The 7,731-nt window shown below is 38.5% G+C and overlaps 1 non-coding gene across 1 annotated transcript; it reads right to left on the minus strand.

Moving 5' to 3' along the window:
• Nucleotides 1-7,101: 7,101 nt before the first annotated feature.
• On the minus strand, nucleotides 7,102-7,205 carry LOC120361002 (U6 spliceosomal RNA). The gene has a single exon (XR_005577367.1). It is a non-coding gene; the product is annotated as a U6 spliceosomal RNA (small nuclear RNA).
• Nucleotides 7,206-7,731: the final 526 nt, after the last annotated feature.

A 7,731-nucleotide genomic window follows, 5' to 3' on the forward strand; every position in this document is an offset into this window, starting at 1 on the left:
CAGCACTGTAACTCCAGTGTCGGCATGGTTTACAGGCTGTGCTATGGGAGCCTCCTGGTGTTCTCTCTCTTTACTTTTTACTTAATTTATTGTGTAAATGGACTCTTCTACAAGCTTTTCTCCAGGTTAGATAGCTAGAAATGAAAAATTTTGATACATACTTCCAAGTGGCTCTCTAAAAACTTTGATGCCAACTGATACTGCCACAGAGTTTGAGACCATCATTTCCCCTGAAGTTTTGCTAATGCTGGATTTTATTGTTTGTTCATTTTTGACAACTGGAAGAGTAAAAATATTCCATCCTTATTTTAATTTAAATTTCCTTATGTATCCATGAGATTGAACATTGTTATATGCTTATTGACACTTACATTTCTTTCTCGGTTTAATTACCTGTTCAACTCCTTGGTTCATTTTTTAATAGTTTAGTTTAATTTGTATTTTATATTCATTTTTAAGTACTCTTTATGTATTAAGGATGTTAATCCTTTGTTGTATATTTGGCAAATAATCTGCCCTTTTCACTCTTTTTAAACTTTTGCTTATGATATTTTCGTTGTATGAAATTCTTCAATTTAAAAAATAGTAAAACTGTATATTTAACATAGTTAATTAATATTTTGGATATAATAACTATAAGAAAAAAATGACATCTGATATTTGTTTCAAAATAACTCAGTGAGGGTGGGCAGATAGATAAAGCAAATTTGACTATGAATCTGATGATTGTTATGTCATCGTGGTGATGAATAGAGAAGGGTTCATTGCACCATTCTCTCCACTTTTGTAAAAATAAATAGTTAAAATCCTCTAGTCAAATCGGTCCCTTTTGATAATGCTTTCTGTTCTGAAAATTGCTTAAGAGGAACTTTCCCATTTCCATACTACAGAAATAGTCTCCTATATTTTGCCTTAGTATCATTTTTTTTCATTTAGCTCCTTAGTCAAGCTGAAAGTGTCCTTGTGTTTGATAAAAATCTAACTTTTATTTTTTTAAGACAGAGTCTCAGTCTGTCACCCAGGTTGGAGTGCAGTGGTATGATCTCAGCTCACTGCAATCTCCACCTTCTGGGTTCAGGCAATTCTCCTACTTCAGCCTCCAGAGTAGCAGGGATTACAGGTTTGCACCACCATGCCCAGCTAATTTTTGTATTTTTAGTAGAGATAGGGTTTCACAATGTTGGCCAGGCTGGTCTCGAACTCCTGACCTCAAATGATCCACCTGCCTCAGCCTCCCAAAGTGCTAGGATTACAGGTGTGAGCCACCATGCCTGACCCCAAAAATCTAACTTTTATTTTGCAAGTGGAAAACTCATTATCCAGGGTGACTTATGGGATAATTCTTTTTTTTTTTTTCTTTTTTTTTCAATCTTACTGTTACCTTTATTTCTAACAAATTCCCATCTATGCACATGGTTGTTCCTGGGCACTACAATGAATTTACCGAATCTGCTGTTAACTTATTGTTTTCATTACCATCTGTCTTCCAAATGAGCTTTAGAATCAGCTCAAGTTTCAGGAAAAAAATGTTTCTGGTTTTCTAATCGAGATTTTATTAGTTCATAGATCAATTTTTATTTTTTTATTTTTTTATTTTTTTTTTATTTTTATACAAGGCCTCACTCTGTCACCTAGGCTGGAGTACAGTGGTGCGATCTCATCCCACTGCAACCTCTGCCTCCCAGGTTCAAGCGATTCTCATGCCTCAGCCTGCGGAGTAGCTGAGATTACAAGCATGTGCCACCATGTCCAGCTAATTTTTGTATTTTTAGTAGAGATGGGATTTCATTATGTTGGCCAGGCTGATCTCGAATTCCTGATCTGCCCACCTTGGCCTCCCAAAGTGCTGGGATTACAGGCATGAGTCACCACACCGAGCCTGATTAATCAATTTGAGGAAAATTGACATGTTTATATTATTGATCCTCCATCCGGGAAATGGTACATCTCTTCCATTATTTTTTGTTGTTTAGTGAAATCATAAAGAATATTTCTTCCTAGATTTAAGTATTTTTAGAATGCTGTTGCTTTTATGAACGAAAACTTTTTTTTTTTTTTTTTGAGACGGAGTTTCGCTCTTGTCACCCAGGCTGGAGTGCAATGGCGCGATCTCGGCTCACCGCAACCTCCGCCTCCTGGGTTCAGGCAATTCTCCTGCCTCAGCCTCCTGAGTAGCTGGGATTACAGGCACGCGCCACCTTGCCCAGCTAATTTTTTGTATTTTTAGTAGAGACGGGGTTTCACCATGTTGACCAGGTTGGTCTCGATCTCTCGACCTTGTGATCCACCCGCCTCGGCCTCCCAAAGTGCTGGGATTACAGGCTTGAGCCACCGCGCCCGGCAAACGAAAACTTTTTTTCCCATAATGTTATTTTCTAAAACTTCCTGTTCTCTTCATTGGGGAATTAATGCAAGAGTGTTACTTTTTCAATACTGGGCATCAAATACTACTTAGACAACTGTAGGTTTGCTAATTTCTCACCTTATCACTGTTCCTTGTATATAGATAGCATCTCCTTTTCTGGAATTTAGCTTTTCTTTCATAGTAGTACATCCTTAAGTAATTCTTCAGAAAGAGTGCATAAGAGGTAAATGTTCCAAATTCTTGGAGGTTAGAAAATGTCTTCATTTCGCTTTCTCATTTTAATGCTGATTTTAAAATCTGAAGTTACTGCTTCATTGCTGCCCAGCATTTGTTACCTTTCAGAAGTCTGAAAGCCAATCTCTTTTTTCTTTCTTTCTTTCTTTTTTTTCAAGGGCTGGCTGTGAGCGGCCAGCCAGGGTCCGGTATGAGCGCCGGGCTTCCCCCAAGCACTGTTGAAGTAGGGAACCGCAGTGACTCTTGGTGACGAAAGTCCCAGCCAATCTCATTTTTGTTTCTTTCGGCTAACCTGTCTTTCTCATGGTTTAATACTTTTAGAGTTTTCTCTTTGTCCTTTTGGCTCTGAAACATCCTTAGGGTTTGTCTAAGTAAGGAACTTTTAAAGTTTATCTTAGCTGACACTTGGTAGGTCTTCTGTCTTAAGCCTTTCTATAAGCTGTGGTGTAATTTTCTTTTATTATTTATTTGTGAATCTCTTCCCCACCAATTAGTTCTCTCCTGGCACTTCTTTTGGATGAATTGAGTCCCTCATGCGTCAATACTTTGTGTCTCTGTATTAGTTTGCTAGAGCTGCCATCACAAACACCATAAACTGGGAGATTTAAACAATAGAATTTTATTTTCTCATGGTTCTGGAGGCTGAGAAGTCCAAAATCAGGGTGCTGGCCAATTCAGTTTCTGGTAAGGACTCTTTTCCTGGCTTGCACATTGCTGCCTTCCAGCTACATCTTCATTTGGAGAAGAAAAAACTCTGGTGTCTCTTTTTTCCTCTTATGAGGGTGTCATTCTACTAAATTGCCATCCCCCCAGATGACCTCATTTAACATGTATCACCTCCTCACAGGCCACATAAAGCCATATTCATGGTTAGTGCTTCAAAATATGAATTTGGGAGGGCGGCACAATTAAGTCTCTTAATTGTTCTCCCAAATTTTCCATTTGTACTATTTTCTGTATATTCAGAGATTTCCTCAGATTTTTCTTGATTATATCTCCAATTTTTGTCATATCCATTCTCTTATTCACTCATCTTTTGCTTTATTTAGTTTTACTATCATATTTTTAAACTTCCCCTTTTTTGTTGTTTTTCCTTTGTCACAGCAATTACATGTTCCTTTTCATAGCAACCTGCTGCAATATACTCATATATCTTTCTAAGGAAGATGTACTTAAAAATTTGTTAATGTTCTTTTCTGTTTGTTTGATTATCTTTCCTCTGAGATTAGTTTTCAGTTTGTTCACCATAGTCTTTTTTTTTTTTTTTTTTTTAAGGCTGTTGAATTTTCTCAAGCATCTGGGGATCCTTGGCTTTCCATCCATATCTATGATTGATGGATAGCTTATTTAGTGGGTATGTTGTTTAAGTTTTTATCTCAGTTTAGAGATATCTGTTTCCCCTACAGGCTCCTCTCATGAATGATGGGTCAGTCAGAACTCTATGTGTGTGAGGCAGAAAGGGAGCAAGGCTTGGGGATGACCCTTTCCCCGACTCTTTCCTTTGCTAATCTGTAATCCCAAAAATAAGGAGGAATTTACTGTGATGAAGCTACAGTTGACAGCCTCCCTCTGCATCTGTGGAAGGTAGCTGGGGTTACTTCCAGTCTTGCTCCCCTTTCTCCATCTCTTACACCCTAGCAGGTACCCTACCCAGATAGGCAATTTATTTTCTTAGAATGAAGCTATGTGTTTTATCTGGGGTCAGCCCACCACCACTACTGTCACTGCTACCACCACCACCATTACCACTACCAATTGCAACTCCCTGTAGTGAAGGAAGAAGGAAAAGAATCTGTTGTTCAGAGGGCAGTTGAAGATTGATAATTCTGATGGTTGCTTCACAACCCCTCCTATACTTTTTGTTTCCTCTGAGCTTGGAGATTCTCTGCTCCTATATTTGAAAGAATTATTTCATCAGAGTGTTTAGAAATGTGTAAATACTCTCTTCATTAGTCTGATCCTGACTGCTTTCTATCCAGATTTTTATCATAAATTTCTATCTCCTTTCTCGTATGTTGGTGCTAGTAGGGACTTACTGATTTTAAAAGCTAATTCACTGTCTTTTAAGGAATTTATGGTGGGAGGTCAAGTATATGTTTGTGCTTGGCTTTCCATCTTGATTTCCTTCCTCTTCTCCCTTTCTTTATTTCTTTTTTTGGTAATAAAAGTTTCAACAGAAAAAAATAAAATAAAATAAATAAAATGTGGCACATATAAACCATGGAATACTATGCAGCCATCAAAAACGATGAGTTTGTGTCCTTTGTAGGGACACTGATGAACCTGGAAACCATCAGTCTCAGCAAACTGACACAAGAACAGAAAATCAAACACCACATGTTCTCACTCATAGGTGGGTGTTAAACAATGAGAACACATGGACACAGGGAGGGGAGCACTACACACTGGGGTCTGTCAGGGGTAAATAGGGTAGGGACAGCAGGGTGTGGGGAGTTGGGGAGAGATAGCATGGGGAGAAATGTCAGATATAGGTGATGAGGAGGAAGGCAGCAAATCACACTGCCATGTGTGTACCTATGCAACTATCTTGCATGTTCTTCACATGTACCCCAAAACCTAAAATGCAATTTAAAAAAAACTTCCCAATCTACTCCAGAAAAAAATAAAACAAAATAAATAAAAATAAATAATTAATTAATTTAAAAAAAGAAATTTTCAATAGAGTATGCTGTTGGAATACAGCTTCTTTGTTAATTAAAATAATTTTCCTTAGGCAGGGCACGGTGGCTCACACCTGTAATTCCAACACTTTGGGAGGTCATGTTAGGCTGATCACATAAAGTGAGGAGTTTGAGACCAGCCTGGCCAATATGGTGAAAGCCTGTCTCTACTGAAAACACAAAAATTAGCCCGGCATAGTGGCACACAGCTGTCATTCCAGCTACTTGGGAGGCTCAGGCATGAGAATCGCTCGAACCCAGGAGGTGGAGGTTGCAGTGAGCCGAGATCACACCATTGTATTCCAGCCTGGGCAACAGAGTGAAACTCTGTCTCAAAAAAATAAAAAATTATTATTCAATAAAATGTTCAGACACTTACATATAGTATGGTTTTGAATCCTCACAATAATCCTATTATGTAGGCATCAAATTTGACATTTGATTAATGAGGAAGTGAATCTCAGGAAGGTTAAGTGAAGTAACTGAGATCACACAGCTAATAAAGAGACCCAAAGTCTGACTCCAAAGCCTGCTTTACATGATGAGACATTGTCTACATGGTTCTGTTGTATTTGTTTTCTCTAGTTTTCAGTATATTTATTTTTACTTTCCCCATTAATATGTAAGTTCCTTGAGGGTAGGAGTCCTGACTACAGTTTCTTTTTTTATTTTTATTTTTCATTTGAGACAGGGTCTTGCTTTGTCACCCAAGCTGGAGTGCAATGGTGTGATCATGGCTCATTGCAGTTTGACTTCCCGGGATTAAGTGATACTCTCACTTTAGTCCCCCAAGTAACTGGGACTACAGGCACATGCCACCACGCCTGGCTAATTTTTTTTTTTATTTTTGGTAGATACAGGGTTTCTCTGGGTTGCCCAGGCTGATCTCGAACTCCTGAGCTCATATAATCTATCCTTCTCCCCCTCCCAAAGTACTGGGATTACAGGTGTGAGCCACCACCCCAGCCTAGTTTCTTATTTGTATTCTGAGGTGCCTGACTTAATGTTCTACAAGCAGCAATCAGTTTAAATTTTGTGGACCAACTAGGTAAAGCAGTTAATTATAATTATGCTATCATCATGCATGATTATACATTAGAGTGGTGCAAATGCTTTATTTGAGGTCTTTAAATTTTTATGTCCACTAAATTAAAGATTGGGTTGCAAATAGAAATTAAAACTAGAGGAAAGACCAGGCATGGTGCTTACACCTGTAATTCTAGCACTTTGAGAGGCTGAGGCAGGTGGATCAGGAGATCAGGAGTTCAAGACCAGCCTGGCCAAGATGGTGAAACCCTGTCTCTACTAAAAATACAAAAATTAGCCAGGCATGGTGGCAGAAGTCTGTAATCCCAGCTACTTGGGAGGCTGAGGCAGGAGAATTGCATGAACTAGAGCAGCAGAGGTGGCAGTGAACTGAGATCAAACCACTGCACTCCAGCATGGGAGACAGAGTGAGACTCTGTCAAAAAAAAAACAACAACAACAAAAAGAGGAAAAGTCAAAGTTCAACTTCTAGCTAGAGTTGGTACAGCAACTGCAGGAAATAAATCTGCATAGACAGAAGGGAGATCAAGAGAAAATCCCTGTTGATCTCTAATATGAGTTCTTGACAATTGTTTTTCTGTTTCTTCAATACTTTCATATGTTGAGATGACTAGAATTACGATTCTTTTCATGTATTCCATAACATTCTCTATCATATTTTTCTCTTGAAGCCTGTTTCAGGAAAAGCTAACTTTCTGAAGGAGATAGAATCATCATGCCTTAACATTCCTAAAGATGGGGTACCCTGGGTTTGTTCTTTCTCTGTGTATATTTTTTAATATGGAACACTTCATGAATTTGCATGTCAGTCTTGTGCAGGGGCCATGCTAACTTTCTCTGTGCCATTCCAATTTTTAGTATATGTGCTGCTGAAGCAAGCATAGGTTTTGCTCTTTCTGATCCCATTTGGTTCGTTAATTCATTCACTCATTCATTGACATCTGTGACACTGGTTTTTAACCTGGCTACATAATAAAACCACCCAGGAAACATTTCTAAAATACCATTACCAGGTTTCACCTATAGATTAATGAAGCCTAGGCCAGGCCTATACACTTCTAAAGCTCCTCAAGCAATTATGATGCATATGAGGGTTGAACACCCCTGCCCACTGATATTTTAGGTCCTGTGCAAACAAGAGGGGATGCAACTAAAAAGAAATAATTGCTAACATTAAGAATGCGTACTGTATGTCGGGCAATATTCTTAGTTCCTTATGTGTTTTAACACATTTAATCCTCTCAACAAACCTAGAAGTTAAGTATTATTCACCTTTTATAAGCAAGAAAACTGAGGCACAGAAAGGCTAGGTAACTTGCCCAAGGTAAGACATATAGGAAGTGGCAGAATCAGGTCCTGGAGTCCATCCTTACTTTTCTCTGGCCCATCCATAATATCATAGTT

This window comes from Saimiri boliviensis, chromosome 6 (genome assembly GCF_048565385.1).
Source record: "Saimiri boliviensis isolate mSaiBol1 chromosome 6, mSaiBol1.pri, whole genome shotgun sequence".
NCBI lineage: Eukaryota > Metazoa > Chordata > Mammalia > Primates > Cebidae > Saimiri > Saimiri boliviensis.